Source organism: Catharus ustulatus, chromosome 26 (genome assembly GCF_009819885.2).
Source record: "Catharus ustulatus isolate bCatUst1 chromosome 26, bCatUst1.pri.v2, whole genome shotgun sequence".
Taxonomy (NCBI): Eukaryota; Metazoa; Chordata; class Aves; order Passeriformes; family Turdidae; genus Catharus; species Catharus ustulatus.
The window spans coordinates 5,858,150-5,867,203 of NC_046246.1; positions in this window are offsets into that span (position 1 = coordinate 5,858,150).

Here is a 9,054-nt window from a genome sequence, read left to right on the forward strand (position 1 = left end):
CAGGGCTCCGTGTCCCCGCCAGGGGACGGAAATGGGGGCAGGGGACGGATGAGGAACCGGCTGCACCCTGGAACGGGCGGCAGGAGATTCTGTGGCTGCTCGAGTGTGTGATGCAGAGCGTGGTTTGGCTTCTTTCTTTTGGGTTTCTCTTCCCAGGGATCAGGCACTGGGGGGTCTTGGCAGAGTTTCTGCCTTCTCTCCCCTCCCCTGGGTCTCGTGGGGGCTGAGCTCTTGTGGGAGAATCCCGATACTCTGCAATCATCCTGGCCCTGAAAATGGGAATGAATCACCCACACGCTGCTGGCCCTGCAGCTCTCCGGGCGATTTCTGAGGCCCTCCAGCTCCTGGAATTTTCTTCTCCTCTAAGGCTGGGACAACCTTCCCCTTCCTCTTCCTCTTGTGCTTCCCTCCCCCTCTGATGGGAGCTCTCCCCACAGCATAACCGATACTCTCCCCCCCTCTCACTGTGATTATTTGGACAGTGCTCCATTTCTCTGTGCAAAAATATTTTTCAAACTGGTTCTGCTGCCACACGAGGAGGGGAAAAATGAAAAATGGGAATTTGTTTTTTTTTTTTTTGGAGGCTAATGACTCGGAAGTCGGAGCCAGCAGCAGAAAGTCAACACAAATGCCCTAATTGGGGATTAGAATCTCCTCAGTGCAGTTCAGCTCAACGTGGGTCAGCAAAGCCCAGGGGAGCAGTGACATGCTCAACCTTCATCCTGGAAATGAATCAATCCCCTGGGATCACAGAGGGGCACAGAGGTGCCAGGAAATTTCTGCCCAACTCTTTCCAGTGCTTGAGTTTGGGCTCAGATGGGTGAAAAGGGGGGAATGTGAGGCAGAAACAGAAGCACAGCAAATTCCAGCCTTTCCACAGGTTCACCCCTGTTTGGAGTCAAATCCCCATCCCCGGTCACTGGTGCTACTGGGAAGCAGCAGGATGCTCAGGTTTGCACAGCCCACAAGACACAATGCCAGTGGCTGAATCCCTCAGGAGATGCTGATGAAGCCAGAGGGATGGACAAGCTTCTTGCTTTAGAAATCCTTCCAGGCATTTCCAGCAGCTGGAAACTCCTCTGGGCGTGCAGCCAGGCCCTGAGAGCGTCCGGGAAGGATGAGGCTCCAACACAACCAGCAGGAAACGCAGAGACCCAAACTCCTCAGAGCCAGGAGAGTGGAAATGCAGCACAAACCACCTGTGTTCCTGTCAGGATCATTCCCTTGGCTTTGCCACATGTTCTGTCACCAACCTGCTGCTGCTCCCTGTGCGTCCCATTGTCCCCTCTCAGAATCATGGAATGGTTTTTGTTGGAAGGGAACTTAAAACTCGTTTTGTTCCCACCTCAGGGTCACCTCCCACTATCCCAGGCTGCTCCAAGCCCTGTCCAACCTGGCCTTGGACACTTCCAGGGATCCAGGAGAGGCCATAGCTTCTCTGGGCACCCCGTGCCAGGGCCTCCCCACCCTCCCAGGGAAGAATTTCTTCCTGAAATCTAATCTGCATCAGATCAGAGTGGTCATGCTCCTGAGCAGCACCAGTTTGTCCTGAAATCCTTCCTGAGAGCTGCTGCCTTTCCCAGGCACTCCTGAGTCTCTCCTGGCCGCTGAATTCCCCCTCGCCCTGTGCCATTCCCTGTTCAGGAGCTGATTTATCGTTAGCAACAAACAGCAGCGTGGCACGGGCTGCAGACACCGTCCTGGTGGCCTCCGTGTCCCCCTTGGCGCTGCCATTGGTGGTGACAGAGACAGTGTCACCCCTGGGGCCGTCAGGTGAGGAAACGGTGGTGGCTGCAGGAGGGACAGGGACAGGGAAAGGGACAGGGACAGGGACAGGGACAGGGACAGGGACAGGGAAAGGGACGGGGACAGGGACAGGGACAGGGAAAGGGACAGGGACAGGGACAGGGACAGGGACGGGGACAGGGACAGGGAAAGGGACAGGGGGAATTCAGGGACAGGGACAGGGACAGGGACAGGGAAAGGGACAAGGACAGGGACAGGGACAAGGAAAGGGACAAGGACAGGGACAGGACAGGGACAGAGACAGGGACAGGGACAGGGAAAGGGACAGGGACAGAGACAGGGACAGGGACAGGGACAGAGACAGGGACAGGGACAGGGACAGGGAAAGGGACAGGGACAGGGAAAGGGACAGGGATAGGGACAGGAATAGGGACAGGGATAAGGACAGGGACAGAGACAGGGACAGGGACAGGGACAGGGAAAGGGACAGGGACAGGGACTGGGACAGGGAAAGGACAGGGACAGGGACAGGGACAGGGACAGGGACAGGGAAAGGGACAGGGACAGGGACAGGGACAGGGACAGGGACAGGGACAGGGACAGGGGCAGGAACAGGGACAGGGACAAGGACAGCCCCCCGGGGATGTGCAGGACGCCGCCCCGGGGATGACGATGCTGGAATTCCTCGCTCCGCTCCCTCTCGGTTGTTTCCCCGTTTTCCTCCGCTGTTCTCCCGCTGCTGCTCAGCTCGGGCGAGCAGAACCGAGGGGTCCCAAGGGCCGGGATCCACCCCCGCTGTCCCCGCTGTCCCCGCTGTCCCCGCTGTCCCCGCACCGCCCCCCGAGGGGACAAAACCGGGATCCACCGGGGAACGGGAAGAACATCCCGGGGAGCTCCGGCAGCCGCGGGAGCAACTCCGGTGACACCAAGGGGAGGGTCCCCGGTCCCCACGCCCCCGGGGCCACCTGCGGCCGAGCGGGGCGGGAGCCGGTGCAGGCGGAGCTCCCTCAGCCCGGCCCCGCCTCGCACTGAAACTTTCCGTCGGCGGCGAGCGCTCGGCGGGAGCCCGGAGCGGGGCCGGGGCTACAAGCCGAGCCGAGCCGAGCCGAGCCGAGCCGAGCCGGGCGGGCCCGGCCCTATGGGCAGCGGCTGCCGGCGGTGCGGGGCGGTGCGGGGCGCTGCCCTCCGGGGCCATGTCCGCCGGGGCTGCACCTGCGGGCGGAGAGCGGGACCCGGAGCGGGGCGGCGGCGGCTCGGGGGGCGCTCCCGGGGCTCCCCCCCGGCGGAAGAAGGGCCGGGCGAACTCGCTGCGCAGGGCGTTCAGCTGGTTCAGGGGACGGCGGCGGCAGCCCAAGGACGGCAGCGCCTCGGGAGGGACCGAGGGACCAGGTGAGGAGCGGCGGGGAGGTGGCCACGGTGGCGCTTAAGGAGGGGTCACGGTGGTGGCCATAGGGGAGGTGGGCGAGGAGATTTCGGGGAGCTGCTTAAAGAGGTGTCGAGGTGGTGGCCACGGTGGTGGCTGAGGAGGGGTCACAGCGGTGGCCACGGTGGTGGCTCAGGAGAGATCACAGTGGTGGCCACGGTGGCACTTAAAGAGGGGTCACAGTGGTGGCCACAATGGTTGCTGAGGAGGGGTCACAGTGGTGGCTGAGGAGGGGTCACAGCGGTGGCCACGGTGGCACTTAAAGAGGGGTCACAGCGGTGGCCACGGTGGTGGCTGAGGAGGGGTCACAGCGGTGGCCACGGTGGTGTTGGAAGGATGGCAAAGCGTTGAACGGTGGCTGTGGGAGTGGGCAAGGAGATGTTGGGGTGGTGTTCACGATGGTGGCAAGGAGGGACCGGGCTGGTGGCTGTGCAGGGCTCAGGGTGGTGCCTGAGGGGTTGTGGCGGTGGCCAAGGAGGAGTCACAGCAGGGGCCATGGAGGTGGTGAAGGAGAGGTCAAGGTGGTGGCCATGGAGGCCGAGGAAGTGTTCCAGTGGAAGCCAAGGAGGGTCAGGGCGCTGACCCTGGAGGTGGCCAAAGAGGGGACACCGTGGTGGCTGAACAGGAGCTGAGGTGGTGGCCATGGACGTGGCTGAAGAGGGAACACAGGAGGGGTAGAGGTGCTGGCCATGGTGGTGGCCAGGTGGGGTGGAGCTGCTGGGGAAGGAGGTGGCAGTGGCCATGGTGGCAGTGGCCGTGGTGGCCATGGTGGCCATGGTGGCAGTGGCCATGGTGGCAGCAGGATGGATCCGGCAGTCCCCGGCACAATCTCGGCCCCAGGGCTGGTGCCGGTTCACTGGGTAAGTTCTCCTGCGCTGAGTCAGAAGGTCACCGGGGCTGAGGGAAATCTGGAGAGGTGCCAGCCACTGCCACCTCCTCCTCCTCCTCCTCCTCCTCCTCCTCCTGGGCAGGGTGTTTGCGTGCTCCAGGTGTGGCCCTTCCTGTCCCAGATATGGCTCTCACCCCAGCCCGTTCATGGCCCAGTCACGTCCCTGCCACCTCCACCAGGACAATCCCACAGGGGAAGCTGCTCTGGGTCCCCTCTCTTCGTTTTTTGGGGCTGCACGGGCTCAGCCAGGGAGCTTTGGCAGAGCTATGGGTGCTGGCTTGTCTGGTCACGCTCCTCTCCTCAGCAATTTTTTGGCAGCAGTAGATGTCCCAACAAAGGAGGTATCACCCCAAAATCCTCTCCCACCCCACACTGTTGGGGACACCGTCTGTGTCACACCCCTGCCCTCCCTGCAGCACCTCTGGCAGGGTTTTTTTGGCTCTTTTGCCAAGGGAGAGGCCTCCTCTGTGGCTCCCAAGTGCAGCAGGATGCTGTCAGCTGTGACTTTCTTCCTCAGTTTGCCCCAGGGAGTGAATTTCCAGGCATCCAAACCCACATGCAGGCACGTTTGCTGCATGGAGAAGCGCTCAGGGATCTGTGATAGCACAGGGAAAAGAAGCTTGGGAAGAGCTGAGCTCTCTGCTGGGCCCATCCATCGGATGCTGCCGGTGCCTCCTTCCCAGCTCTCGGTGTGGATGCTGCTGCCACAGCCCAGCACTGAAACCTGAGTAGAAAAAACGAGATGTGCTGGAGCATGTGATGTTCCTCTTCACGGCAGAAACGCCCCCAGCAGCTCTGCCAGCCCTTTTTTTCCATTTTTTTTTTTTTTCCCCCTGAAGTTGTTCACCAGCTAATCCTCAAAATGCCAAGTCACGGCCTGTCAGGGTCACAGCTTGGGGACCTCCTGCCTGCTCGCTCTGTCACTGCAGTGCCACCCTGCTGTCCCATCAGATATGTCCAGGAGAGCTCTCCTGAGCGTGCTGGTGGTGATGGAGGGGCCGTTCAGTGCCCCCAGCCCTGGGGACTCTTCCCCTCTGCGCTGCACTTTGGGACGGGAGGTGCCCCAAATTCCGGGAGAAGGAGCGAGGATGTGCAGCGGTTGTGGCTTTGCCTGACTGAATCACCGTCCCCGTGCAATCCCGGCAGGGAGAGCTCGCCAGGAGCCCCTCCCTGCTCCAGCGCCTCGGGCTCCGCTGCGTCCTCGGGGCGCCGCCAGCACACGCCGGGGTTAGCGGCATCCATCCCTGGGAAATGGGGATAAAATCCATCCCTGGGAAATGGGGATAAAATCGATCCCTGTAGGATGGGGATAAAATCCATCCCTGTGGGATGGGGATAAAATTCATCTCTAGGAAATGGGGATAAAATCCATCATCCCTGTGGGGTGGGGATAATATCCATCCATGTGGGATGGGGATAACATCCATCTCTAGGAAATGGGGATAAAATCCATCTCTAGGAAATGGGGATAAAATCCATCACTATGGGACAGGGGTAACATCCATCCCTGCGGGGTGGGGATAACATCCATCCCTGTGGGAAGGGGATAAAATCCATCCCTGGGAAATGGGGATAAAATCCATCCCTGTGGGATGGGGATAACATCCATCCCTGTGAGACCAGGATAACATCCATCCCTGTGCATGGGGATAAAATCCATCCCTGTAGGACGGGGATAACATCCATCCTTGTGGGATGGGGATAAAATCCATCCCTGGGAAATGTGGATAAAATCCATCCCTGGGAAATGGGGATAAAATCCATCATCCCTGCGGGATGGGGAGAACATTCATCCCTGTGGGACCAGGACAACATCCATCCCTGTGGGATGGGGATAAAATCCATGTGGCATGGGGATAACATCCATCCCTGTGAGATGGAGATAACATCCATCCCTGTGAGATGGGGATAAAATTCATCCCTGTGGGACAGGGACAACATCCATCCCTGTGGGGTGGGAATAACATCCATGTGGGATGGGGATAAAATCCATCCCTGTGAGGTGGGAATAACATCCATCCATGTGGGACCAGGATAACATCCACCCCTGTGAGACAGGGATAACCATCCCTGTGAGACAGGGATAACATCCATCCCTGTGAGATGGGGATAAAATCCATCCCTGTGGGACCAGGATAACATCCATCACTGTGACGTGGGGATAACATCCATCCCTGTGGGACCAGGATAACATCCCTGTGGGATGGATCCTTCCCTGGAGGATGGAGGCCAGGATGCCTCAAGATCCTGAGCTGTGGGAAGGGAAGGGAAGGAGGGTTAGCCCCGGGTGTTTTCCAGGATTTGCTGTGCCACACTCTGCTCTGACCTGCCCCGAGGCAGCGCTGGCCCCGCCGCTGCCATCACGAGCCTTGGTGCAGCGGGACCAGCTGGGAATTTTTCCAAACATCAGCTGGGAGCTGTGCGAGGGGGAGAGGGGAGAGTTGAAGCAGGGCCTGGCAGGCTCGGAACGCTCTCAGCTTTCCCTGTGTCTGTGTGCTGGGGGGGTTTTGGATCTGAGCCGGCAGTTCCCCATCACCCCACCCTTCCTGCAGCTGGATTTGGTCATGGATTGGGGACAGAGCATCCCTGGCGGTGGGGAGGGGGAGTAGGATGTCCCCAAGGGATGGGAGAGAGGGAATTCATCGCAGGGCTCTGGATCAGGGCTCATTCCTGGGCACCTGCCCGCTCTGCTGGCCAGCTCGGCATTGCTCAGCACTGAAATCACAGCGGGAGGATGAGAGCATTTCCACTTGGGATCAATCCCCTGGGACCAGCGATGCCATCTCTGCCTGCCCGAACAGCTGAGCTGGGAAGAGGAAAGGCTCTGTAATCCCAGTCCTGGGCGAGCATCAGAGCCTCTCCGGGGGATGCCAGCAGCTCTGGCAGTGGGGGGATGGCTCCATCCCTGCTGGAATTGCATCCTCGGGATGCTCTGCCCCGTGTGGGTGGATGCAGGTGGAATCCCAGCACCTGGCCATTCCAGCCGTGCAAATTTATTTCCTTTGGAGGAAGAGGAGTGATCAGAGGTGGGAGCTGAGGCAGGGAGAGCAGCTGGGCTGTGCCAAGGGTCAAACACAGAGAAAAGATTTGGGGTGCCCGGCTATCCCCTCTCCCTGGGCTGGATTTCTGGGTGCACAGATGTAAACACAGCTCTGGGATGAGGGATGAGCTGCTGCTGGGGTCCAGCAGCTTTAGTCTGTTTTTTTGGCCGCTGCTTTATCCGGCTTTCGCAACATTCTTCTTAATTCCTTGATGAAGTAAAGGAATCGATGTTCCAGAAATATTAAATTAGGGTTGGCTCTTTTTTTTTTTTTTTTTTAATTTTCCCTTTTGATGCCAGCTTAGTCCAGCAGCAATGATTTCCTGACTGGGGTGGGGGATAGTGATGTTAAAAATAAAGCTTTCAATGCTCACAGCTGCTTTGTAACAGCAGCAAGTGCTTGTTGGGACTGGGGATTTGCCATGTTTGGGGTGAGCAGAGGGTGGAGGGGCTGGGCTGTGCAAGGATTATGCTCAGTTCCTTCATGGAAAGGGATTTTAAGCACTGAGAGGTGTTCAAGAAACAGCTGGAGTGGCACTCAGAGCTCTGGGCTGGTTTACAAGGTGGAGTTTGATCACAGGCTGGCCTTGATGATCTTGGAGGGTTTTTCCAACCTTCATAATTCTGTGATTCTGTGCTGGTGGCATTTGATGCCACGGGGTGCACGTGAACCCTGAAGGAAATGTGGGGCTGAGCTGTGGAATCTCCCTGGACAATTATTTCCTCCATCCTCTGCTGCCTCGCAGGGTTTGGTGTAAACACAGGGCTTGGGTTTAGCCCTGAGCTCCTCAGCTCAAAGGAGAGGGGAGAGGCGTGGGGATTGTTCCCGTGTGTGTGTGGGAATGGGTTTGTTAATCTGCCAGAGGCAGAGAGTGACACTTCAGAAAATGTGAGCAGCAGGAATCCCCTGACTGGCCCGGCCTGGCACCGGCGAACAAAGAGAGGTGTGTCTGCAACCACAGCTATTCCACCTGGAGACAACCGGGAGAATTACCCCTGAGAATAACGTTCCATAAGATCCGATAAAACTATTTCAGCAGGGTCACATTTCCCCGTGGAAGAGAGGTCTGGTTTCATAAGACAATATCATCATTGACTCCGACTCCGGCAGCGATGGGAACAGAACCCTCTGCAAGGTGAAGAGCTGGGCAAGGATGAAGTGAAAAACCATTTCCCTGCCAAGCAGGAGCCTTGGGCTGTGCATGGATAAAATCCACCTCACCCTGAGCAGGGAGCTGGGCTCCCTCCACCTCCATGGACCATCAGCAGAGCCGGCCTGGACTCCGGCTGGAGCAGGAAATCATTTGAAACCCTTCTGGTTATGCATTTCTGTTAATGATTGGGGATCTCAAGTGGGGTTTTTGTGTTACCTTTGCCTCGCTGAGCTTTACTTCCCCGTGAAGGGAACAAGGGCTGAATTCCTTTCTCATTCAGGCAGCTCAGCTCCTGCTCAGTGTTTGCTCGGAGATGGGATCAGGTTTAGAAAACACCAGGAGGAGTGGGTGAAACACCAGGAGGGATGGATGGAGCACCGGGGGGGATGGATGAGCACCAGGAGGGACAGATCTGTCCCCTGTAACAGCACAGAGGGGTCCCCATGCCCGGACTGGCCACTCTGACCAAGGGAATGTGTGGCTTTGGGAAGATCAGATGTGCTTGGGGCAGTCACGCTGTGCTGGCCAGATCTGTATCTCAGGAACAGCTTCTCTGCTGCTCCAAGCTCTTATCAGAGTTCTCTCAGTGAATAAAACCGGGTAATTCTGGTCTGGAGAAGAGATTCTGCCTGGAATCAGCATCTCTGGCCCCCAGTTGCCTATTCTCACACATCCCTCGTGTGCTGGGGAGGCTGGAAATGCTTCCCCTGCTTTCCCTCCCCTTCCCTTTGGGCTGCACTGAGCTTCCAACACCGAGCAAGGAATTGAGGAGCTCAGCTGTCCTCACTCCCCAGGCTCCCTG